Raw genomic sequence first — 27,503 nt, forward strand, 5'->3', positions numbered from 1 at the left:
GGTTGCCATGGAGTTGCTGCAAACCCGGATTTGTGACTCTGAGGGTGTACTTGTGAATAAATAGCAATTCATCCCCCGGAACTGGTGTTGCCGTCCCTGCAGGTGGTCTTGTATCCGTGTGAGATGGCAATGAAGACGTCATGTGCTGAGGATGTTTTTGTCCAGGTTACTGTCTTGAGGGTGATGTGTGGGGCTGTCGTGTTGAGGAGGTAACAGAGTCCAATGGCGTGCTGGTGTACGGAGCGAGTGTGGAGTAGGAGGCACATTACCTGCTTGTTCTGACAGGGTCTTGTAGGCTGGGCAGCGCTGTGTAGGCAGTTGGAGTAGCACACTCAGCATGCAAAGGTGTTGTGTGTGTGCTTCGGGGTTGCCTGATAGCAGGAGGATGATTGTCACGATGACATTGCTTGGAGAGTGGCTGCAGCATGAGCCTGTTGTGTGACGTGGGTCATGCAAAGACTAGAGGGTCGTGCACTGTGCATGTTGCAGGCGCATACGTACCTGCCTTTGGCATGGCGCTGGGGCTACAGTGGCACAGAAAAGCTGCTGCCTGCATTTCGAATGGGTGGAGGGGGAAGGGCAGAGCATTTCGGAGGCGTGGGGGTTGTAGAATCAGGGCACTCGGTGGGGCGGTGCCGCAGGTGAGGCAGCAGCAGGCGGAAGGGGTTGGAAATTAGGCAAAAAGTAGCACACACAGACAAGGTCTGAAAGGCACAGTGCAACAGGTGTATGTAAAGGAAGGAGTGTCAGGTCACTCATGGGTCCTTACGAGAAAATGTATGAACAATAACCATAAATTACAGCCACTGGATCAGGCAACAAAATGCGGAGATGCGCAAAGGAGACACATCATCAGCAGGCGTTCACGTCCCGTTGTGGGGAGCAAGCTGCACAAATACATACCCAACAAGGTACTTCATGCACAATAGAGATCATTAGCCATAAAGCACTGCATGCATGTTGCCAAAGTACACATACACACAGATGCTCACTCTTTGACAATTATGCCATAGATGACGCATGCAAACTGTCAAGAGAGCTGCAGTGACAGAGATGAGGCACTTTGGATTGTGCTGAACACCTTTATTCCACATACACACACAAAGGGATATGCATCCATATTAACAGACTCACAGGTCAGTTGACACAACATGTGGGACATACGCTGGACACCCCCTTCACAACACGGATGATGTAAATCCCAATGAACTGGCACACAAGTTAAGGAGATGAGCCAAACACATCCTGCTGCACACGGAGAGGCTGCAATTCCCCATGGAGCCTGTTGTTGTGATGTCCCCCACTATGTCCACCCGTAGCATCTGCAATGTTTCAGAGGCAAGGTTTACACACATTGATGCCTTCATCAGACGGCACACTCCACTACAGATGACTATCAAGAAGGGTGACTATCATGTCATGGGAGTGATGCTACATGTTATATGCTCCATGGTGAGAAGACATGTATGCATGGTACTACAACATGCATAGAAACAGTCCCCACACATTCCAAACCCGAACCACCACAAAAAATCCTTGCTGCAAACCTTACCAAGACTGACCTTTCCACATGTCAGTGCATGGAACGCTGATTCAGCACACGTTGCAATCCTCATGAGGAATAGCAGGAGGACAACGATGACAAGAGCAGACAACAGGCGCTAAATACCTGGGAATGACAGACACACAAGAAGACACCTAAAACAATTCTCACCGCACACATGGACATTTACCAAACATGAACAATGTTTGACACATGCAAATTTCAATGAATGTCTCTCCGCAAAACTGTGTGGCATGACATCATCACTCTAGTGACACATCAGAACACACATCCAAGTGACTTTGCATTCAGTGAGCTGGACACACACATTGCAACACATGCCACTCAATGCTACAAGCTTGCACACTCATACCCAGTGACTCACCATTATGAGAAGAAGTTGCGTATGAGCTGATTCCGGATATCCTCCTCCTCCTCCTCACTAGCCTCGTGAGCAAGCCCTTGAACCTCCGGTTGGATGTTCCTGCTCATCCGGATCCAGGATGAGTGGCACTGCCTTCTCAACTGCCATGTTGTGCAGCATGCAGCACACGAGGAAGATTCAGCAGACCTTTTCCGGGGCATAAGGGAGGGACCCGCCTGTCTTGTCCAGGCACCGGAATCGGCTCTTCAGGAGGCCAAACGTCCTCTCAATCACTCGCCTGGTCTGCCCGTGTGCATCGTTGTACCTGTGATCTGCAGCTGTTCTTGGGTTGCAGAGAGGTGTCATTAGCCATGGCATGTTGGGATATCCAGAGTCCCCTACATGGAAACAACAAGTAAAAAACAGGGTCAGGAGATGCCGTAAGAGCCAAAGATACCGCAACACACAGGACAAACAGAGTATACCCACCAACAAGACATGCTTGTTCGTTGTGCAGCTGCAGCATCATTTGTGGCACCCTGCTACGCCTCATGATGTAGGCATCGTGTGCTGATCCTGGAAAACGTGCACAGACATGGGAAATCAGCATGTTAGCAAGACACACCACAAGGGCATTTATTGAGTGGTAATGTTTTCTATAGAAATCACCCTTGACATCTGTCAACTCCTCAGGAGTAGGAAATGTGATGAATTCATCAATGTGCTCCAACATGGCTGCTAAAACATCACGCAGGACACGGCTGAACATTGTCTGTGACATGCCACCACCATCAGCTATGGTGAATTGAAACGTACCTGTGGCAAAAAAATGTAGGGCTGCCATCACCTTCATCTTTGGGGTCAGTGCAGTAGGATACCTGTGTTGCGGTTGGAGGTTTGGTGCCAGCCTGTCGGTCAAGTCCTCAATCAACTGTTGAGTGAATCTGTAACGTCGGATGCAGGCACGTTCCCTCATTTCACCCAAGTCTGGCATTAGTCTTGGGACAGGTGGTGCCCTGCAAGAGATTGTTTGGATGAATGAAGATTGAGAGTCGGCCAACATCAATGTCAATGAACATAGCACATGCTACACTGCTAATACACATCAGGTAACTATGGAGTCGGGTGTGTGCAATACATCCAGGACACATATGCAAGCTTGCTGGCACTCCTACAAAAAGCCAGATACACCTGTTGATTGTCAAGTCTACATGGCATGCCCTGAAATGAGCTGGGGGCCAGTTTGAGTGAACAGCCAGAGATATCACCAGAGTGACACACATCCACATAGCTGCATTGGAAGGATGTCATCTCATCCACACAGCTGACTGCAAGGCACACGCACAGGTCACATGGAATGTCAAATGTACATATCAAACACATTGCGATGAAGGGGTACACGTGACAAGTAAAAAACACAGCCATTGAGACAACGCACACATGTCTGACTGGGAAAATATTATGCACAATGCACACAGACCGTACAGCCGTGGGAATCCACGTGTGGCATGGTGGGCGTAGATGTGTCCCATCTCCACACAGACCCCTGTTGGATGCACCAACAGCAGATGCAGTTGACGGGACACTGACATCAAGCTCATGGGAACACATGACACACACCTGACATAGTCCCAAAGGGGCACGGTGATCGAGACCTGTCAGTTGATAGAGTGTCCCTGTCCCTGGCATCAGGAGACAGGTGCGGGTGTTGATTACTGTGCCATCCCACTGCTGCTGTGCATGACACAGTTGGACTACAGACACACATGTGGCAAGTGGCAAGGTGATGTGTGCCACATAGTGCCCCATCACACATGACATGTGTCCACAGGTCATCACACATCAATTGTGCAACTAGATGAGATGACCTGTGCAATATCACTGGCTAACACACCTAGGGCCTGCACATGTAAGTATGCAATGACAAGTACTTGATGGACATCCACGTGCGACTCGTAGCCCTCCATTCATGGTATGTGTACGCCTGTATTACCATTGAAATGAGTACACGTACATGTACGCACTGTACTACTAGTGCATGCACCGTACGTGTACTACTAGTGCGTACCCATACGTGTACTACCTTAGTACACGTACGGGTACGCACTAGTAGTACACGTACCCGTATGTGTACTAAGGTAGTACACGTACGGGTATGCACTGTACTACTAGTGCATGCACTGTACGTGTACTACTAGTGCGTACCCGTACGTGTACTACCTTAGTACACATACGGGTACGCACTAGTAGTACACGTACCCGTACGTGTACTACTAATGCGTACACGTACCCGTACGTGTACTACTAATGCGTACGTGTACGCACTAGTAGTACACGTATGTGTACTACCTTAGTACACGTACCTGTACGCACTAGTAGTACACGTACGGGTACGTGTACTACTAGTGCGTAAACGTACATGTACGTACTAGTAGTACACGTACTCGTACGTGTACTTCCTTAGTACACGTACCTGTACGCACCTGTACGGGTACGTGTACTACTAGTGCGTACACGTACGTGTACGCACTAGTAGTACACGTACCTGTCAAACGCACTGTACAACTGGTGCCGTAGGGGTACGTGTGAAACGCACCGTACACCCGCAAACAGTCCGTGTGTACGCTTCGTTTCACCATTGTACTTGTGCCATAGGGGTACGTGTGAAACGCACCGTACATCCGCAATCATTGCGTGTGTACGCTTCATTTCACCATTGTACTTGTGCCGTAGGGGTACGTGTGAAACGCACCGTACCTGTGTGTGGATTTAAAAATTACATAGGGGACACATAAGAGACAAGTATTAGGCCCTAAATGCATGCTGGTTGTCATGGAGACAGAGTTTTCAGTTGGAAAGTGTCGATCATGTGTCCTGGAACAGTCAGTTGGCCACAAAATACAATGTTGCAAAGTGATTGTTGACTTGACATGATGCTCAAAATGTGAACGATGCGAATGCTGTCATTGGTGTATGTTTAAAGTCATTGGTGTATGTTTAAAGGGATTGGAGTAAACGTAGGATGCTAATGAGTCTGACCAATCACTATGTACTCCTCTAAATGAGTGCCCCTCAGCAAGACAGATATAAGGCAGCCAGAACCCATGAGAGGGCACTTGCCTGCACAACTTTCCAGTCGACAACATTGCTGCTGTCTCTGCTTCCTCTGGACCATGTCGCGTACTGTGGAGAGGGCCCAGCCATTCACCCAGGAGGAGAATCAGGCCTTGGTGGACGCCCTCCTCCCAGAGTATCCCAAGCTGTATGGGAGACCAGGGGAGCAGGTGAGTGCTGAGTCCACTACCTTTGTCTAGGCACCTGTTGTGTGACTGTCAATATTATGTCCAGGTGGGACAGACATGCTATGTTGTTTAGAGTGGGTCCCAGGGTGGGGGACATGCTGATGTCTCTCATGCAGAGCCTGATGTAGTTCCTGTGTGCACTCCTCACTTGCATTGTGCTTACTGTGACTTTCACTGCATAGTGCATGACACATTCAGCCTGTGAAATCCTTGGTGGCTTTTTTTCCTATTGTCCTGAGGTGATTCAGTGCTCCCCCCGGTGTGACAGGTGACTGTACCCACAGATGTGTATGAGTTGAGTAGACCTGTGGTGAGAGTGTCCAAATGATGTGTACGACCTCATGGACATTGATGTGTGTGAATCTTCCTTTACATGTGGGTGAGTGTCTATGTGAAGTGCTGTGGCACACCTGAATGGAGGTGGCAACATATCTACCCATCTGATGTGACAAGTAAGCCGTGCTGTGTGTCTGACTTGCATAGCTAGCATGACACCTGTGACACCCCACTGGCAAGTGGCACATGTGCAGTGTGAGGGTTGTATCTGCTGTTGTCAATGACAGGCGAGTGATCTGTGCTTGGGTGTGTCTGTCTAGTATGCTGAGGGTGCGTCAGTGGAGTGGGACATGTGACTGCTTGGCACGTGCTGGCCATCAGCCTGCTGTTGCATGTGCTGCACAGTGTGTGGCATGATTAGTGAGTGTGTCACAACCCTCATGCCAACAGGTTGACTTTCAATGCCATGTAGTGCATTGGGGCTTGCACACAGGCCAATTTCTTATTGTGTATGATGTAATTCCTGTCTGCATCCTATGCCCTGTTCAACATTTCTAAGAGGTTCAAATGTGTGTCTCTGGAACATGGAGCAGGTATATTGATGGTGTGTCACTTTGTCATCCTGACAGGTAACTACCTACGAGAAGGGGGTGATTTGGAACCACATCGTCAGGGCCGTGAGATCTGAGGTGGAGCGTCGTCGCCAGCTGCCACAGGTCCGCAAGAGGTGGCAGGACATCCGGAGCTGGACCCGGCGGATCGCCCATGTCCAGCTGGGGCTCGACAGTCCTCGCCCCCACGGCGGACGCCGACGGCTGACCCCCCAAATGAGACGTGTCCTGCCGGTGGTCTTCCCAGACCTCGATAGGCAGTTACAGGAGAGACTGCAGCAAGGAGGGGGTAGGTACATGGCTGTTTGTCGTGTTATGTGTCGCAGGCTTTTGTAAGTGCTCTGTAGCCTGGATACACTTCCAGAGTTGATATGTGCAGTGCATTTTCTGTTCCCGAATGTCACCTGTTGCTCTTTTTCATCCCTTCCCCTCCTTGACATATGTCCCCTGGTCTGTGTGTAATCACATTTGCACATGGTCATCTAGGGTGCCAGTAAAAGTGCACGTTGCTGTCTGCATCATGTGGGAGGGTGGTCTGTGACTTGTGTTGGTACCTTGCCTGTGCCATGAACTGTTCACTATGTTGGGGGTCCATAGTTGTTGTCACTGATGCTGATTCTCCACATAGGAGTGTGAGCTTTCAACTGGACACCCTTGCAGCATGCATGACCAATGTTGTGGCCTCAGACATGATGTGCATGAGTGTGAGATATGAATAGTGCCATGATGGTTGAACATGGTACAGTCAGCTCATTCCAGGACCACGGAGCAGTGTGCCCACTTCAGTCCCCTGAGACACCCTGGCCTCCTAATCATGTGTGTCATCCAACACTGTGCACTTTCTCTGTGTGTTCTGCATAGGTCTGCCTCTGTGGCATTGTTCTCTGGCCTAGTTTGTATTTTGCTAATGTGTGCTACCTGTGTCCACTGGACAGGGATACACCGTTTTGCTAGTGCGTACTCACACTGGGCAGTGCCTGTGTGGCTATTCACAACAATCTGTTGATGGTTTTTTGTCACAAATATGTGTTTGCAGCCTCACGATGTGATGTTGTGTAAATGAAGCTATTTTTCAAGCACAGTTGACATAAGAGGAGTCAGTTCTTGATCTGTATCAATCACATTGACTCAGGTATTGGGGGGGGGTGCGGGAGAGGCATACATGTGCAACCCTGATTTTTCATTGCCAGGTCTGATTTGTGTGTGAGAATTGCCTGTACAAAAATACACTGTGCAGTGCCCCTGTGATGGTGGCCAGTGCTCAATGTTCGTGCTTTGCAGCCTGTGTCATTTTTTTACAAACATGAATCCTGATCATACATTTTTTGCACCTGTGTGTGGTTCTGATGCAACGCATTTTGGACTTTGTGTGCTGACATCTGTGTGTACATTCTGGCTTGCCATGAGGGTGTCCCCACAGTACAGCTGGGCTTTTTTACCACCCAATTGCAGGCCCATTAGCTTATGCATTGTCCTGGGTGTGGACATGCGTGCCACTCCAGATGATAGGCAGTAGGTCATATATGTAGCCAACTGTGTAATCAGGTGACGGATGGCCTGGTGACAACTGACATAATTAAAGTTGTTACTCTTTCAAAATCGTACCTTGGCACTCACAGCACTTGTCAACAGTTGTTCATGTTTTAAATGTGGAAATTGGATGATTTGTGTTAAGTACACTGATGTGCCTGCATGAAAAAAGTCTACCAAGGAAGCGCACACCAAACAACATTTCAACTTTCATGGAACACACTGGCACCTATTCAAAGAAGCCACTGTTCACATTAAATGGTGTTGCAGATTCTCCATATACATGTTCCCACAGTGGTCTTGATTTTGTGAGATTCCTTTGTTGTTGGTGATACAAACTAACGAGTCTCAAGACATCAAGACCTCCGTGGGCCCATGTATATGTACTTTCTGCAACACCATTTATTTCTAACGGTGGCTTCTCAGAAAAGGTGCCAGCTTCTTCAATGACAGTGTACATGTACTTTTGTGTGCACTGCCTTGTGCGACATATTGCATGCAGCCACATGAGTGTTCTTTTCACAAAATGGCCAATTGGCACATTCAAAACATGTAGATTGTGTAAAGTATTGTGAGTCAAGCCTACCCATCTCACCGGGTCCGCCCGGTGAGATGGGTAGGCTTGACTGGCCCTGACACGAGCAGTAGAAACCTGTAACTTTATGGCTTCTCCCTTGATGTCAGATCCACCGGGTACTGTTGACACCCTATAACTCTAACCCTTAGGTAAGAGCAGTGTCATACAGGTAGTACAACTTATGTGCTGTATTTAAACTGATACAAACCATTAGGTCATGTTTTGTAGATTGTCGTTTTTTACTAGGTCCTGAAGAATCGCAGTCAATGTACTAGAAGCGAGAAACATGTTGACCACACCATTTGCACTCTAGCCCTGGTTCACTCCGGGAAACCATAGTCCCCATGAGCACCGGCTATTCTTGATTTTACTTGTGGCAGTGGACCACCAGAATAAAAATTGCTTTCCGGTACCTTAGGCCACATTTTATCCTCACCCACACTATCTACTCTGTCCTGGCCCCTCACCCCCACTTCACCCATAGGCAGTTGGACAAAAGATCTCGGATAAAGAGCCCCTCTTTGAGGTGAGCCCGTTGGGCATTGCACCGCCTGCCCAACGAGGAGCATTGCCGATGATGAAGCATGACACTCGCAAAGGTGTGTGAGGCCATTATATCCAACAAATTGGATACTCAGGGGTTGTTCTCCATTGAGCACTAACCCTGTTTCCCTAGTGATCCTTTCCTCCTTCCTTCCTCAAGGAACAGCCCAGTCATCTCCTTTTGTTGCCTCCATGTCATCAATGATGTCTGAGCAACGCAGGATTCTGCGGTCCATGGACTCTTCACTGACGGAAGCAGTTTCTCTCCTGCGGCGCCCTGTCCCCCCCTACCCCAGACCCATCCACACTACCCTCTCCCATGCCTGCCAAACGCACACACAGACAGTCACGGGCACGCACCCCAACAGACACATCCAGCACACCCCCAAGTAAGGCACAGCGCACACCTCCTGGCACGCACACTCAGGGGGATGTAGGCACACCCACAGGGTCTGGGGGCAAACGACAGACATGCAGCCTCACAACCCAGTCCCTCCAAAACCACTCCCCTTAGCTCCCCTGCCAAACTGTCACCCAAAGAGCTCTACATGGGTGAGCTGGCCCTCACCCCCACTGTGACACCACCCCGCAAGCGGGCGAGGAAGTCCCCAGGCAGGGGAGTTGAGTCCACCCCCATGTCCACCCCCTCCCCCAAGAGTGCTGCACCCCATCCCTCGGGTATGGTCCATACCTGAGTTGGCATGGTGCCATTGGGGTACGTGTCGTACGCACCGTACCCACGCATTCATGCGTGGGAACGGTCCGTACCTGAGTTGGCATGGTGCCGTTGGGGTACGTGTGGTACGCACCGTACCCACGCATTTATGCGTGGGTATGGTCCGTACCTGAGTTGGCATGGTGCCGTTGGGGTACGTGTGGTACGCACCGTACCCACGCATTTATGCGTGGGTACGGTCCGTACCTGAGTTGTAATGGTGCCCTAGGGGTACGTGTGGTACGCACCGTACCCAGGGTACGGTCCGTACCTGAGTTGTCATGGTGCCGTAGGGGTACATGTGGTACGCACCATACCCACGCATTCATGCGTGGGTACGGTCTGTACCTGAGTTGTCATGGTGCCATAGGGGTACGTGTGGTATGCACCGCACCCATGCATTCATGCATGGGTACGGTCCGTGCCACTGTTTTAATACGCATCCTATCCCAAATTTACTGCTGCCGTAACGGGGTACGTGTGGTACACACCGTACCCATGCATTCATGCATGGGTACAGTCTGTACCTGAGTTGTCATGGTGCCGTAGGGGTACCTGTGGTATGCACCGTACCCAGGGTACGGTCCGTACCTGAGTTGTCATGGTGCTGTAGGGGTATGTGTGGTACGCACCGTACCCACGCATTCATGCGTGGGTACGGTCCATACCTGAGTTGGCATGGTGCCGTTGGGATACATGTGGTACGCACCGTACCCACGCATTCATGCGTGGGTACCGTCCGTACCTGAGTTGGCATGGTGCCGTTGGGGTACGTGTGGTACGCATCGTACCCACGCATTTATGCGTGGGTACGGTCCGTACCTGAGTTGGCATGGTGCCGTTGGGGTACGTGTGGTATGCACCGCACACACGCATTCATGCATGGGTACGGTCCGTGCCACTGTTGTAATGGTGCCGTAGGGGTACGTGTGGTACGCACCGTACACGTCCACTTCCATTGTTGCGGTGCGCAGGGGTTGCTGGACACGCCCCTCCAAGTGACCAGACCCTGGTGGTAATGTATGGCCTCCATTTTATAGGTTTGGGTTTGAGTATGCGGTATGTTTCGTGCCCCTCACCCCCCCGGCCCCTCGGTGTTGTTCTCACCTTCTGCGGCGTGTGCGTCGGGTGCGGTGCACCAGGTCGTCGGCCAAGAGGACCGGGATGACACATACGATGGGGTTCATGGCGTGTACGTCGCATACCGGGGCTCTGTTGCGTAGCGGTTCGCGTCGAACTCTGCTTTTCCGGCTGTGTTTGACTTCCGTAAAAAAAGAGCCGTACGGAGTGACGTAGGGACGAATCGTACTTGCTGGTCCGGAAACCGCTGCCTGAATACGTCCGGACGTCGCGTACAAGCTGTTCCGGATCAGAATCGTAGGTATTTTTTCCACGTACGGTCTTTTGTACGATTCGTACGGAAATAGGCTTTCTGTGCGTATCGTACTTCCTAGGTTGTAAGGACAGTTAAGCGGGTGCGAGTCGTACGGAGAAAACGCTCCGTACGACGATTCGTAGGGCCTTTTTACAGGATCGGAATCGGCCCCTAAATCGCTAAATTTACTCTAAAAAGAATTACTAATTTCTAAACATTTAATATATGTATTTAAAAATAATAAAAAATATATTACAAAAATGTTTAAACATACATATAAAATACATACTAAAATACATAACACTAATATAAATATCGATATTATTAACAACAATATTTTTCCTAACGATATTACTTACCTTAAGGTCGATATTCTGTTCACCGATATTCTTGACATTGATATTCTGTCCCTACGATATTAAAAACTCGATATTAGAGTAGGTCGATACAAAAAAATCGATATTTTGACTGCGCACCGGGGTGGTCAAACATAGGTCTTGAAGTGGGAATGGGCAATCGGCTAGAGGGGTGCCCAGGTAAGTTAGTTTCTTCTGAGCTTTGAGACTCATCATTTCTGTGACCTCCATGGCTGAAGTACAAGAGTACCGTTCTGGAACATCCCGTAGCTTTTTAAGGTACAATAATGCACAGTCTATGGTGTCCCGTCATTAAAATATCGGGAGCAATTCCACCCGCAGAAGCTCGAACATTTTGGCCCAAGCCATCCTCAGTCAAGCTCCTTGACCCACTGATGTCCTAACCCTCATCATACTCTCCTTTTCCCGTTGATAATAAAGTTGGGTGGGTTTCTGCTTTGTCTAAGGCAGCAGTAGGGCACGGCGGGAGCTGAATACTCTGGGAAACCTTTTTGATTGCTTTGGGTCTAGTTAAACGCTTTGTGCATTTAGCCTCACCCTGAGTGTGTGGGCTATCAAGAGAACAAGAGGTCATCACTGGAAGTGTAACATCTTCAATAGGAACAGGGGAAACCAAAGACAATTGATTTGAAGTGTTCACTGGTAGAGCAGTAGAGCAAGGGGAGGTAAGTGGGTTGTTTTTAGGTCCCAGCCGAGCCACCACAGTAACAGACAGCATCTTTTCTGTATGATCTATTTCATTCCTAATAGCGGTCATTGCACACTGAATCATTCTGTCGAGTGAAAAGGGTGCCAGAGAGGGCATTGCAGTACTTGGGCCACCTCCCAAATTCTTCTTTCCTATTGTGCCTGTGCACTCCTATTCTCTCTTCTCACACTAAGTCAAAAATCATTCCTCATCCTAGGAAAGCCAAAAACCAAGAGGGTTGGCCCAGCCTAGCCTCCTCCAGGCTCTGATGTGCACCGACGGGCCCGCCCTTGACCCAGGCACATCCTGGACATGCCAGCATGTGTCCTGCACTGCGAGATTCCCTTGGTGCTTTTAAAGCATCAGCACCAGGCCCCTCTTACAATGACGGGGTGACTGCCGGGAGGCCGAGTCGCACTGCACTAGGGCCGCACCAGGAACCAACAAACAGGTGAGCATTGTGGGCCTAGAAGGGCCAGTTAGAAGTATCCCACGCTGCAGGAGTCCCTTGGCACTTTTAAAGTGTCAGCGCCAGCCCCTCCGACAATGGCAGGGTGAATGCGGGTGGACCATGTCCCACCACAGCAGGGCTGCAACAGGAGCCAACAAGCAGGTAAGAGTTGCAGGCCTCGAACGGCACGTTAAAAGTATCCCCTTATCCAGTATTAGGGGTGTCTTTCATAGATTCACATGCCTGAATCATTCCCCGTCGTCGAGACGGGAGCCTCCGGTACATAAAAAAGTAATGTCCTATAGACATACATAGAGAAAAATAGGCCTAAGGGCCTCCCCTTAGCCGCCTATCATAGTCCTTATGTAAAAAGGACCAAACTCCTAGAGCCAGCCAATCAGCTATCACCTCCCTCTAGAACCTTCCTGGCAGGAGCCTCAGTCCCTCAGATTTTCTACCGCACGTTGTGCTAGGGAGTCTCCAGCCTGAGTTCTCCTCAGGATTCCTTTCAAACCAGATTATTCACGATTTTTGGTGACTTTCTTCTTCAGGATTTCAACACTGACTACTTCAGGCCTCTTTTTGCTGCAGTGAGTTTTTATTTTATCTACAACTCCTGGCATGTCTGACTCCCAGAGGAAAGCCCTTTTCAGGGCTTGCTCTTCATGTGGGAAGAAGAGGCTTCATGTGGACGACAAGCATGAGCTATGCTTGTATTGCCTTTACCCGGACCACGTCCCTAAGGACTGCAAGATATGTAGGTCTTTTCCACATAAGACCTTGAGAGACAGGGAGGGCCGCCTGCTTATCTGGCTGGACAGGCTTAAGGACAAAGACAGTGTGGTGTCCTCAGAGGCGAGCTTTTCCGGAGCTTCTGAAATCTCCCTGAAGAGGCCGAGAGTGAAATCTCCTGGCCCCTCAGACGCTCCTCCTAAGAAGACGCACAAAAAGTCTTCAGAGGCAAGATCTTCGAAATCCTCAGCGTCTGGTAAAGTCTCTCCTACTTTCAAGAAGCCTTCTCTGTCGGCCTCAAAAATTGCGACACCATCCTCTGCGCAAAAAAGGCCATCAGGACACGTCTCCACAGCAACAACGACGGTGTCCACGTCCACAGCGGCGTCGACCCGCTCGTCGACGACGACGACTCCATCATCATCGTCTGCAGGTACCCCTATCTCGTCTATTATACTTTTGAAACCGTCGTCTAAATCATCGTCGACGACGAGGATGGTCCCGTCGAGGACCTCGTCGACGAGGAGCCCTCCGTCGACGGAAGAGTCGACGACGAGGATATTGATGACGAGCGCGTCGACGACGAAGGCATCGTCGACGAAGATGTTGACGAAGATGTCGACGACCAAGGCATCGTCGACGAAAGCGACGACGAAAGCGTCGACGACGGAAGCGTCGACGACGGAAGCGTCGACGACGGACGCGTCGACGACGGACGCGTCGACGACGGAAGCGTCGACGACGAAGGCGTCGACGACGAAGGCATCGACGACAAAGGCATCGACGACGACTGAATCGTCTACGACCACATCGTCGACGAGGACTTCGTCGACGAGGAAAATATCGTCGATGGGGACGCCGTTGGTGACACCCGAGCCGTCGACGGGAACGTCGTCGTCGTCCGTGGGACGGAAAAACACGGCGATTTCTGGGCAAGGATCTGCTTCCAGACCACAGATTACCCCGGAAACAACATCTCCAAGTAAGGTCCAAACCAATTTACCTCTGGAGATCCTGCAGAGTGAAGAGTCCGAAGAAGAGTTCTTCCAACAGGCTACTTCCCCTTCCGAGCTGTTTGTCAAATGCCAAAGCACGGACGAGGAGCAGGAAGATTCAGGCGCGCAGGAGCGCCCCGTCCAGGAACAAGTCCGCACGGAGGTCACCCCAATGGTCTGCCTCCCTCTGGCAATAGTTAAGGACCTCAAGTTCCTTATCAGGGATTACAAACAACGTTTCCCGGAACCACCAAGACAGGATACAGGGGTCCCAGTGCCAGCTACAAACACCCCAGCGACAGCCCCAAGGCAATCACGGCCGGAAACGCAGGTCTGCCACGAGCCGCCACCTCAGGTGATAGACTCAACGGATGAGGAGGCTGAGGAGATGGAGGAAGGCGAGGTCCAGGGAGACCTGACGGACCAGGATGACGATGAGCAGGAGGACTATGTAGCATCTTCACCACCTTCCCCACAACCGCGCCAGGCGGATTCACCACCTGTGGATATCGGGGGTTTTCATAGGTTAGTGGAACGGGCTGCGACGCGGTTCCATATGGCCATGGAGTCGACGGAAACCGAATGCTTCCTCCATGACTTTAAGGAGCAGACGAAGAAGACGGCCAAATCCATCCCTATCATTGACTTCCTCTGGGACCAGGGGAAGAAGTTGATGCTGACGCCAGCTTCAGTTCCTGCGGTCGTTCCGCGCCTGGACAAGAAGTATAAAGCACCGTCCACGGCGCCAGCTTGCCTGACTGGCCACCCGAAGCCAGATTCGGTCGTGACCCAAGCGGCCCAGAAAAATTCTCGAAACCCATCCTCTCCTCTGTCAGCACCACCAGACAAGGAGGGCAGAAAGTTAGACACAATAGGCAAAAGGTTTTCAACCACTTCGGCAATGACCATCAAGGTGGCCAATTCCATAGCCCTTTTAGGGCGTTATAACCGCCAACTTTGGGAGGATATTGCCCCATACTTAGCAGAACTTCCGAGTGCCGTACAGGATGAGGTGAAGGCACTCCTTTCGGAAGGCCAGTCTTCTGCGGCAGAGATCATCGATTGCGCCATAGATGTAGCCATGACAGGCTTCCGTCAACTGGCTGGGGCTGCAGTCCTGCGCCGCCAAGGATGGCTCAAAGCAACATCGTTCAGGCAGGAAGTGCAAACGAAGGTGCTAGATATGCCCTTCGATGGACAGCATCTATTCGGAGATAAAATTGATGAGGCGCTCCAGGCCATTAAAAAGGACACGGACACGGCTAGAGCGCTTGGAACCTTACAGGCGCGGAACCAGTCCTTTCGGGGCAACAAGTCTAGAGGTCAGTCTTCCTACAGAGGATCATTCCAGAATAAGTCCTCATATTCGTTCCAGAATAAGACCCAGTACCAGCAAAAGCAACAGCAGGGCCGACAATCATCTTACGGAAGATCCAATTTCAGGGGTAAGAACCAGAAAAGGGGCACCGGAGGACGCCAGTGACCACTTACTCCAGCCAGTCCAGCTACCATCTTCTTCTTCACAAATTGGAGGAAAATTGACCCATTTCCTAAAAAATTGGCGCATCATCACCTCAGATCGTTGGGTGCTCCAACTTCTCAGATTCGGCCATTCCCTAGAATTTACTGCCATCCCGCCTGCAACCCCTCCCCGCAAGTCTCCACACAGACATCTGCGGCTGCTGCTCCGGGAGATATCGGAGATGTTAAGGAAGGGAGCAATAGAGCGAGTTCCATCAGCTCAGAGGGAGAAGGGTTTCTACTCCCGTTTCTTTCTGATACGCAAGAAAGAAAAGAAGTGGAGGCCCATCCTGGACCTCAGAGCACTCAACTCCTTCCTAAAGAGTCAGTCGTTCAGGATGGTGACGCTCCAAGAAATCCTAGGCATTCTGGAGGAAGGAGACTTCATGACATCCTTGGATCTTCAGGATGCTTACTATCACATCCCGATACTCAAGGGGCACAGAAAGTTTCTACGTTTCGAAGTGGCAGGACAACACTACCAGTTCAAGGTCCTTCCGTTTGGCCTCAAATCCGCTCCGCGGATTTTCACCAAGTGCCTTTCTCCTGTGGCAGCTTTCCTACGTCAAATGGGTCACCAAGTTTTCCCCTACCTAGACGACTGGCTGGTCAAGGCGCCTACGGCCGTAGGCGCAACCAAATCCTTCAACGCTTGTACCAATCTTTTCCAACATCTAGGATTGACGCTCAATCTTCAGAAATCACATATGTCCCCAACGAAAAGCATTACCTTCCTCGGGGCTACCTTGAATACGGAATGCGCAAGAGCATTTCCCTCAGACGAGAGAAAACACAGGATCATATCCCTGGCCAAAACGGTGCAATCAAGGAAATCCCTGAGAGTTCGCACCTTCAAGTCACTCCTGGGGATGATGTCTTCCTGTATACTACTCATCCCTCACTGCAGGCTGCGGATGCGCCCTCTGCAGGAGGCTCTCTCGAGCCAGTGGACTCAGAGTGCAGGTTCGTTCGAGGACATCATAAGCATAACACCGCAAATATCCAGGAGTCTCGAGTGGTGGAAGGATACCAGAAACCTCTCGAGAGGACTACCGTTCCTGCTGCCAGCAGCACCACTGGTGATCACCACAGATGCATCTCTAGCGGGTTGGGGAGCTGTCCTTCAGGACCTCAGAGTCAGCGGCAAATGGTCGGATCAGGAGCAACGCCTCCATATAAATCTGCTGGAGTTGAGGGCTGTGTATCTAGCTCTGCAGGCCTTTTTACCACGCATCCAGAACTCTCAGGTGCTCGTCAGGACGGACAACACCACGACGATGCATTACCTGAACAAACAGGGAGGAACGCGTTCGCTCACGCTATCGCGCGAATCGCAGAAGATCTGGAACTGGCTTGTTCTCCAGGGGATTACGCTCAGGGCGGACTACGTCCCGGGAAAGGACAACACCATTGCGGACGCCCTAAGCAGGCAGAAATCTCTCTCCCACGAATGGGAGCTCGACGACAGTGCAATAACACACGTATTCTCGGAATGGGGAGCCCCAAGAATCGACCTGTTTGCCACCAGGGAGAACGCCAAATGCCCAAGCTACGCAAGCTGGCATCCCCAACCGGAGTCGCTCGGAAATGCCTTTTCCATAGGCTGGTTCAGCGTATTTGCGTACGCTTTTCCACCGTTCCCGATGATTCCCAGGGTCCTCAGGAAAATGAAGGCGGAGCCCTGTACACTAATTCTGATCGCCCCGTGCTGGCCGAGGCAGCACTGGTTCTCGGACCTTCATCGCCTCTCCATCAGGACGCCGATTCGTCTTACACAGCTCCCGAACCTACTGACGATGTCCAACGGGCAGGTGCGATACCCGAACCTCCAATCGCTCAGGTTATCGGCCTGGCTCCTGAGCACAGAGAGTTCTGCCATTTGAACATCCCGCAGGACTGCAGGGATGTGCTAGCAAAAGCGAGGGCTGACAGTACCAACAAAACCTACTCCCTCAAATGGAAGCGCTTCTGCGTCTGGTGCTCGGAGAAGGGCCTGAGACCACTTCATATCACACCGGAGCAGATATTGCCATATCTCCTGCACTTGGCACAGTCCGGATTAGCGCATGCATCCATAAAGGTGCATCTAGCGGCGATTTCACGTTTTACCAGGACTTTTCAAGGCCCGTCTCTGTGGTCCAGCAGACTTGTTAAACAGTTCCTTAAGGGTCTTTATAGGTCCTTTCCAAGGCCCCGACGGGTCCCACCGACATGGCACCTCAACTTGGTCCTTAACCAACTCATGAAGCACCCCTTTGAGCCCATTCACCGAGCCTCCATCAAGTACATCTCATGGAAAACGGCTCTATTACTGGCGCTCACATCTGCCAGGAGAGTCAGCGAGTTGCAAGCTCTCTCCATTCAGGAGCCCTTCATGCAGTTCAAACAGGACAGGGTGGTGCTGAGGACAAATCCCAAGTTCATACCGAAAGTGCCTTCAGACTTTCACCTCAACGAGCCGGTGGTCCTACGCTCCTTCTTTGCCAACCCTACCACGGCAGCAGAGAGGACGCTCCATTCTCTGGATCTCAAACGGTGTCTTAAGTTTTATATAGACAAGACAAAAACCTTCAGAAAGTCTTCGCAGCTATTTGTGGCCTACAGCAGACCAAGGCTGGGTATGCCTCTCACAAAACAGAGCATTTCAAGGTGGATTTCTTCTGCAATAGCGTTCTGCCATGAAGGGGCAGGACGGCCGTTGCGAGACAGGGTGGAAGCACACTCCACCAGAGCGATGTCCACATCAGCAGCGCTGTTCGCTGGAGTGCCGATTTTGGACATCTGTAGAGCGGCGACGTGGAAGTCACCGCATACCTTCTCCAGACACTACTGCCTGGATGCCGAGCTTACGAGGGATGCGGCAGTGGGCCAGGCGGTGCTTCGCCATCTATTCCAGTGAGGTGAGCCTTCCAACATCCCGCCATCCTGGTATGCACATTCTTTACTGTTTTACTATTTTGATGTATGCCAATGTTTCGAACTGTTATGATAATGCTGTATTATCTCAAATACCTTTATGGCATGTTACATCAGAAATGTGCATAATGTATTGCTAACTACTCTGATTCAGGCATGTGAATCTATGAAAGACACCCCTAATACTGGATAAGAAACGCGTTACTTACCTGTAACAGCAGTTATCCAGTATTGGTGTCTTTCATAGATTCACATGCAACCCTCCCGCCTCCCCTGGAAGGACTCACACCTCTCTCTAACTATATTACGCCTACCTAGCTTGGTGCGTACGAAAATCTGAGGGACTGAGGCTCCTGCCAGGAAGGTTCTAGAGGGAGGTGATAGCTGATTGGCTGGCTCTAGGAGTTTGGTCCTTTTTACATAAGGACTATGATAGGCGGCTAAGGGGAGGCCCTTAGGCCTATTTTTCTCTATGTATGTCTATAGGACATTACTTTTTTATGTACCGGAGGCTCCCGTCTCGACGACGGGGAATGATTCAGGCATGTGAATCTATGAAAGACACCAATACTGGATAACTGCTGTTACAGGTAAGTAACGCGTTTCTTTTCGGCTAGCTAACCAGACAACACTAACTATAACTCACCACTCAACATTGCACTGTGTTGTAACAAATAATGTCATGTGAGAAGTTATAAGTGTTATGAATGTTATGATTTCGTATGCTATATGTGATGTAGTATGCAAGGTATAAACAGTGCATGGAAAAGTCATGAGTTCTAGTTAATGTAGTGTAGCCAGTGAGGTGACAAGGCCGTGTTCGGAGGTGGGCAACTCATAGCAATTTGCAGGTGGTACATAAATTATAAATTAAAGTTAGAATTATAACTTTAACACATTTTTATGTTTGTACATTTTAGGTTGGGTTTCTATAGAACGAATACATGAGGTATTTCTAACTATAAATTATCTTAACCTTTGTCTTTTTTCATTTTATGTTAATGGTTATTATTGTTTAATGAAAATATGTTTCAAATTGCAGTGTGGAGTGTGATTGATTGGGGTGTCATAAAGTGGAGTTTAGTAGAGTGCAGAGAAGGAGAGTGTTGTAGAGTCTAGTGTCGTAGAGTGGAGTATTGTAGTGTCGAATAGAGTGGAGCTGATTAGAGTGGAGTGACGTAGGATGAAGGAGTAAAGTGTTGTATAATGGAGGGGTGTGGTCTGTTGTATCATGGAGTGGAGTATTGTAGAAGGAGTGGCATGTTGTACAGTGTAGGGGCATGTCGACCAGTATAGCTAAGTGTTGTACAGTGGAATGTCGTTGACTACTGTATCATGAAATGGAGTGTGGTGTAGGGGAGTGTCATCGAGTAGGGTGGCATAGAGTGTAGCAGAGTGTCATAGAGTTTAGTGGCATAGAGTAGAGTTCAGTGGTGTAGAGTGTGGTATAGTTCAGTGTTGAGTGTAGTGTCATATAGTAGAGTGGCGGAGAGTCTCGTAGTGTAGTGTTGTACAGTGGAGTATCATTATTTGTGAGAAAACATTTCATGGCAGAGTAGCGAGTTACAGTTAGTGTTGTCTGGTTAGCAAGATGAAATGAGTGTGTAACGAGGTCTGCTACTTATAATAATTCGACGGCAGTGGATAAATTGTTTAGTAAAATGCATTATAATAATTTGACAGCAGTGGATGAATTGTTTAGTAAAAGTTATAATTATAACTTCAGAATTTCTTTTATTTTTGTAGGTTAAACTTGGTATGTATAGGGAAAATACGTTTCCTAATTATAAGTCTCTTTAGTCTTTGTTTTTTTAATTGAATTTCAAGTGTTTTGAATTTAAAAAAAATAAAAATCTGTTTCAAATTGTAGAGTCCAGTGTCGCAAGTGGAAAGTTGTTATGTGGAGTGTTGTACAGTAAAGTGGAGGAGAGTGTTGTAATGTCTTTTGTCATAGACTGAAGTATGATAGATTTGAATCGAGTGGAGTAGTGTATCATACAGTAATGTAGTGTAGTGCACAGTAGTGTAGTATAGTGTACAGTTGTATAGTGGCATGGTGTTTCATATAGTGGAGTTGAGCATCGTAGACTGGAGCAGCAAGTTGTTCAGTGGAATGGCAGGTCAATCAGTAGAGTATGATGTCATAGGCTGTAATAGAGTGTTTTAGAGTGGAGCAGGGTGAAGTAGATAGAGTGTCATAGAGTGGAGTATTGTCAAGTGGAGTGTTGTGGAGTTCAGTGGAGGGGAGTGTTTAGAGTGGAGTGTTGTGTCATCAAGTCGAATGGCGTATCGTAGACCGAAGTTGAGTAGCATGTCGTCGTGTGTCATACAGTGTAGGACAGTGGTGTAGAGTGGATAGGCATAGAGTGTAGTAAATTTTTGTAGAGTGGAGTTGCATACAGTGGAGTAGAGTGTCGGACCAGTCAAACGGAATATAGTACAGTGGCAAAGAGTAACATGAAATGTAGTACAGTGGAGTGGAGTATACTGGAGTGTGGTAGTGTAGAGTGGAGTAAAGTGTCATACAGTGGCGTGACGAGTCATAGACTATAGTGGCATGGAGTGCAGTTGAGTGGAGTGGCGTAGCATACAGTCGAGTAAAGTGTCATAAATTGGAGTACTGTGTTGTTTTGTAGAGCACAGTAGGGTGTTGTACAATGTTGGAAAGTGATGTAGACTACAGTAGAGTAGAGTAGCATACAGTCTAGTTGATTTTTGTAGAGTGGAGTGGTGTACAGTACAGTGTTGGCATACAGTTTCATAGAGTACAATGGCATTGAGTGGCATAGAGTGGAGTGGCGTACAATGGAGTAGTGGAGTAGAGTGGAGTACTGTGTCAGAGTAGAGTGAAGAAAAGTAGGGTGCAGTGGCATACAAAGAGTTGCGTACCGTGTCCTATAGTGGACTAGAGCATCGTAGAGTAGAGTGGAGTACAGTGTTGTGCAGCGGCATACAGTAAAGGACAGTGTTTTGCAGTGGAGTAAAGGGGTATAGACAGGAGTAAAGTGCCGGTGAGTGGCATACAGTGTAGTAGAGTGTTGTAGAGTGGAGTTGCATAGGGTACAGTAATGTGTGAAACAGTGGTGCTGCATAGAGTGGATTGTTGTATAGTAGCGCAGGGTGAGGTAGTTTCTCGTACAGCAGAGTAGAGTCAAGTCGAGTGGTGTAACTTAGTGTGGAGTAAAGGACAATACAGTGTATTGTTGTGTTGTAGAGTAGAGTGGCATGGAGTGGAGTATATAGTGGGTGGTAAACTGTTATAATTTGGATTGGGGTCTCTAACAGTAGAGTGGAGTGCTGTGTCGTATGGAAAAGTGTTATATAGTGGAATGGAGTGTATGGGCTTTGAGTGGAGTATCGAGTTGGGCAGTGAAGTGTACAGAAATAGAGTGGAGTAAAATGTCATACATTGCCATGAAGTGTGGCAAACTTGTATAGAGTAAAGTTATATAGAGTGCAGGAGAGCATCATACAATGGAGCAGAGTAGAGTGTAGTATCGTAAATTGTAGAGTAGAGTGGATTACCGTATAATGGAGTAGCATGCAGTGAAATAGCGTACTGTGTATTATAGTACAGTGGAAGGTAGAAGACTGGAGTGGCACAGAGTGGAGTGGTATGCAATGGAGCGGTGTAGAGTGGACTAGGGTACAGTGGATAAGCACAGTGTGGGGTGGCATACATTGAAGTGGTGTAGCGTACAGTCAAGGAAACTGTTATAAACTGGAGTGGCATCTCATACAGTAGAGTGGAGTGCTGTGTCGTACAGTTTTGGAAATTGTCGTGGGGTGGAGTAGAGTGTTGTACAATATGGGCATAGAGCTGAGAGCAAATTTGGACATTGGAGTGTACCTGTATAGCGTTGAATAGAGTCTAGTAGACTGGCATAGAGTGTAGTAGAGTGGATGAGAGTACACTGGAGTGATGTAGATTGGAATAGTGTAGAGTGGAGTAGTATAGTCTGGAGTGACATGCAGTGAAATAGTGTAGACTGGAGTGGCATACACTGGAATGGGGTTGGGTATAATAGTAGACAGTGGAGTGGCGTCCAAGGGAATAGTGCAGAAGTGAGTGGGGTAGAGTGGAGTGGCATACTCTGGAGTGGCGTAAAGTGGAGTAGTATACAGTGGAGTGGCATACAGTGGAATTGCATAGAGCCGAGTAGCATATAGTGGAATGGCGCAGGGCGGAATAGCATACACTAGAGTAGCATATAGCAGAGTGGCATACACTGAAGAGGCAAAGAGTAGAGTTGCATAGAGTGTAATAGCAACGTAGAGTGGAATTGTATAGAATGTAATAGCATAAAGTGGAGTGGCAAAGAGCGGAGTGATGTACATTGAAGTAGCATAGAGTGTAATAGGTTTTCCTCCATCGTGGGCGGAGGCTATTATTATTCTAATTTTTAAAAAGGGCTCAAGGAACGATCCTGCCTGTAATAGACCTATTTCGCTCTTGGACTCTGCTGCCAAAATCATGGGCAAGGTGATTTTAAACCGTTTATCATTGTGGCTAGAACATTTTAATGTTGTTAGTGATCTACAGTATGGTTTTATGCAAGTTAGAGAGGCACTTGATGAATGTATTAATCTGAGCCTGGTGATTGAGAAGTATACCATGGCAAACAGGGGTACCCTGCATATGAGATTTATGGATTTAACGTAGGCCTTTGATCGAGTCAATTGATCTAAATTGTGGCAGATCTTGGGGGAATTGGGTATGGAGCCGAGTCTCATATCCTTCCTGAATTATGCCCATAATAACACCACTGCGGCGGTAAGGTTCAAGGAAGGTGGTAGTTTGACGGATTCCTGGAAGGTTAAGCGAAGGGTACGTCAGGGGTGTATTTTGGCCCCTGTGCTGTTTACACTCTATATAAACAAACTTGGAGACCTCCTCATAGTCAGTACTAAAGACATCCCAAGAGCAGGGGCCAAATGGGTCCCTGCGTTATTGTATGCAGATGATGCAGTGTTGTTTGCAAGGACCGCCATAGTCCTTCAAAATCTTTTAACTGTTTTAATTGATTTTATGCAGTCACTTGACTTAACAACCAATTTTACCAAATCACATACAATGACGATGGGCAGTAAAATGGCTGCCAAGACCAAGTTTTTTTGCAGAGGGGTGGAACTTTCGAAAGTGTCAACCTTCCCTATTCGGGGTGTTGTTCGACGATCATGGGACCTGGGCGGCACAAAGGCAACTAAAAAAGAACACATTGGAAAGAGCAGTTGGGGTCTATGGGATTTTGCATAAAGGTTGGGATCTAATCCAAAACCTTCCCTACTCAAGGTCTATAAAGAAAAGTGTATCCCTATGGCGACATATGGGTGTGATGTATGGGGCTATAAGGATGTGAGGGACATTCAGGGGGTCGAGAACATATTTATGCATGGCCTCCGTGCTCTTCCCTCAAGTACCCCTGCCTTTATTTTGCATGAAGAGCTTGGCTTGGGGTACATTTCCGATTACATTGCTATTGCACCTCTGATGCGTTGGCTGAGGATCTGGTTGAGTACCTCCACCAGCCTGAACCAGATGATTATAGTGGACTGTGTGGCCCTTGATGGGGCCCTTCGTATTCCATGGCTAAAATAAATCAGGGAGCAAATGAGGTGGCTGGGTTCCTCTGACATGTACAGCAAACCCAGACCCTTAGGCCCGGCAGCCATTAAGGATGTTAAATTGAAGTTTTTGGCCAGGCAGCAGGTGACCAGGGAGGGCTTGGAATTAGCCAAGCCCTCAATGAGAAGGTATGTTACCATATGTCTGACCCCACAGTCACAGCCCTATTTGTCATTAGTCCCTAAGTTGCAACATCACTTTGTTTTAACTAGAGTTCGGCTGAACCAGGTACCTTGGATTTTAGCCTTCCTCAAGGTGTATTCTTTGCCAGGTACCCTTCCGTAAGAAATTTATACTGTCATTATTGAGAGAGGCTAACTTTGTTCAAGTAAGGCCTGCATTACTAATTTTGCAAATGTTATCTTCCCCTGTGGTGTGTTTGGGGGTTGCGCGCTTTCTGTTCGGACCCATGAGATTCAGGAAGAAGATACCCCTGCAGTAGCTACGTAACATCTCTTTAAGCATGCTTATGGCATCATATGCTCTTTTTATGATCTTTCAAACGTCTAATTAAGGTATTTTTTTATAAAAACGTATCTCTTTATGGTATCCTAATCGCTGTATTTCAATTTATGTATTGACATTTGCTAATTGACTTTTTATAATGTGTTTTAACTTGATTAAGTGATTAATTGTAGTATATGCACAATGTTTATGATGGGGCATTCTTTTTGTAATGGCCATGTGCACTTTCCCTCTCTTAATGTATTGATTATTTTTTAACGTTTTTAATATGTTTTAATTGTCTGCTTTTATGGCTTTTAGTAGCCGAATAAAGTATGTTTGACTTGAGTGTAATAGTGTATAGTGGAGAAGCGAGGAGTGGCGTATAATGGAGTGGTGTAGACTGGAGTGGCTTACAATTGTGTGGGGTAGAGTGTAATAGCATACAGTGTCGCACATTGGAGAGGAGTCCGATTGAATAGCGTAGAATTAAAAAGTGGCATAGAGTGGAATGTCATACACTGGAGCAGTGTGAAGCGGAGTAGCGTACAGTGGAGTGTCATACAATGGAATGGCATAGAGTGGAATAGCATATACAGGAGTAGCGTATAGCGGAGTGGCATACAGTGGAGTGGAATACAGTGTAATAGTGTATAGTGGAGTAGCATACAGTGGAGTGATGTATAATGGAGTGGTGTAGACTGGAGCAACATACAGTGGTGTGGGGTAGAGTGTAAAAGCATACAGGGGAGTGGCGTAAATTGGAGTGGGTTCCAATCAAATAGCGTAGAATAAAGTGGCGTACAGTGAAGTGCCATACAATGAAGTGGTGTTCAGTGGAGTAGCCTAGAGCGAAGTGGCATAAAGTGAAATAGCGTACAGGGGAGTGTTGTAGACTGTGGTGGCATACAGTGAAACAGAATAGAGTGGAGTGGCGTACAGTAGAATGGTGTAGAGTGGAATAGCGTAAAGTGGAGTAGCGTCCAGTGGAATGACATACATAGAGGGACGTAGACTGGAGTGGTGTACAGTGGCGTTGCGTACAGTGTAAAAGCGTAGAATGGAGTGGTTTAGAATGGAATATCGTCAAGTGGATAGGTGTAGAGTAACTAGCATAGAGTGGAATAGCGTATAGTGGAGTGGCTACAGTGGCATGGCATGAAGATGTATGTCAAATTTGGCAGCAATGTAGATTATGGTGTGCAGAGTAACATGAAACAGCGAGTTGCGCTGCCTTGAGTTTCTCCAGATTTGCCAGCCAATGCAGGGCCACCATGGTGGCCTTGCGTTCCTTTGGAAATCTTACTTAAGTATTGCATTGCCCATGTGGCACCATGAATGACGCAAGTGAACCGCAATCGAATAATACAGCTAGGACTCAGTTATATTTTGAGCCATGGGATACCATGATAACTTTGCTGCATACCGTTGTACATGACAATGACAAGCCAGTGTATATTAATTGAATAATGACTGCTTTTAGAGAATGAAAAAGCAGCCATACTGTTTTTACTACACTTTGGCTGTGGTTATGTTATGTTATGTTAATCAATTTGTAAAGCGCAACGGTTACCCTGGGGTGTCCTGGTGCTAGTTACCTATCCTACTTGCCTTTACCAAGAAGAGTCAGACTAATTAGTGGCAGTGGGGCGATTTTAATGACTAAACAACCAACTCTTAAGTGCCCTTCTAAAAGGAAAGCAGATCCGGTGCATTTCTGAGCTGAGCCGGAAGATCATTCCACGCCTTAGCTGCGCCGAATACAAATCTTCGGCCTCCCCAGGAGACCTTATTTATCTTCGGAACCGTCACCATTTTAGCACCTGAGGAGCGTAGATTTCTTGTGGGTGTGTACCACTTGAATTGATTCTGTAGGTATTTTGGACCAATCCCATGAAGTGCTTTGAAAACGGTGCTCAAAGCTTTAAAAAGTACCCTCTTCCTGACTGGGAGCCAGTGCAACTTCTGAATTTCCTTGGAAATAGCCGCAAACTTAGGGACCCCGGTAAGTAATCTAGTGGCTGCATTTTGCAGCCTTTGTAATTTATTCAGGAACCGTTCCTGAACATTTAAGTAAAGGCTGTTACAGTAGTCAAGTTTTGACAATACCAGGGCAGAGACCACTGTTTTCTGACTCCCTGCTGGCAGGAAAGGCAGAATTTTTTTCACCGTCCGCAAGACAAAAACTGTAGAGGAGGATACTGAATTAATTTGGGCCCCCAAATTCAACTTGTCATCTACAATTACTCTCAAATTTTTTACTTTTTGAACCGGGGCCGGGAGTTTCCCCGTACTAACAAGCCACAAATTTGCATTCCAAAAATTGGGGATATTTCCAAAAATGATCAACTCTGTTTTAGCAGAGTTTAGCTTCAAGCAGTTATGTGCCATCCAACGACTCACTGCCATCATGCATTCATGCATTCATGAAAGCAGAGTTCTATGCCCCCCTCCAATCCTGGCCGTAAAGTTACCACGATTTGGGTATCATAGGCATAGGAAGTCAGATCATAACCCAAGGTCTTGATAATGGGGGCCAGAGCTGAAACATAAACATTAAACAGGGTCGGGCTCAAAGAAGATCCCTGAGGAACCCCACAGGGCAACACAAACGGCCTTGAACAGTGCTCACCCATGGCGACCACTTGGGATCTATCAGCAAGGAAGGATTTTATAAGATTCCAGGCCTTACCCTGAAGTCCGCAAGCCCTTAACCCGTCCAACAAAAGCTCATGGTGGACGGTGTCAGTGGCAGCGGACAGATCTAATAATATCAGGTCGGCCCTTCCACCCAAATCCACCACCTTTCTGATTTCATCCGTGGTCTTCAAAAGGGCTGACTCCGTGCTATGACCACTCCTGAAGCCATATTGTGTTTCATCCAACGCCTGGGTTCTATGAATGAAAGCTCCCAATT

General features: G+C 48.3%; 1 protein-coding gene across 2 annotated transcripts in view; it reads left to right on the top strand.

Moving 5' to 3' along the window:
• Nucleotides 1–27,503, top strand: part of LOC146798603 (muscarinic acetylcholine receptor M1-like) — a 422,152-nt gene that overhangs the window by 306,956 nt on the left and 87,693 nt on the right. The window lies entirely within an intron of this gene.

This window comes from Triturus cristatus, chromosome 9, assembly GCF_964204655.1.
Source record: "Triturus cristatus chromosome 9, aTriCri1.1, whole genome shotgun sequence".
Lineage (NCBI taxonomy): Eukaryota > Metazoa > Chordata > Amphibia > Caudata > Salamandridae > Triturus > Triturus cristatus.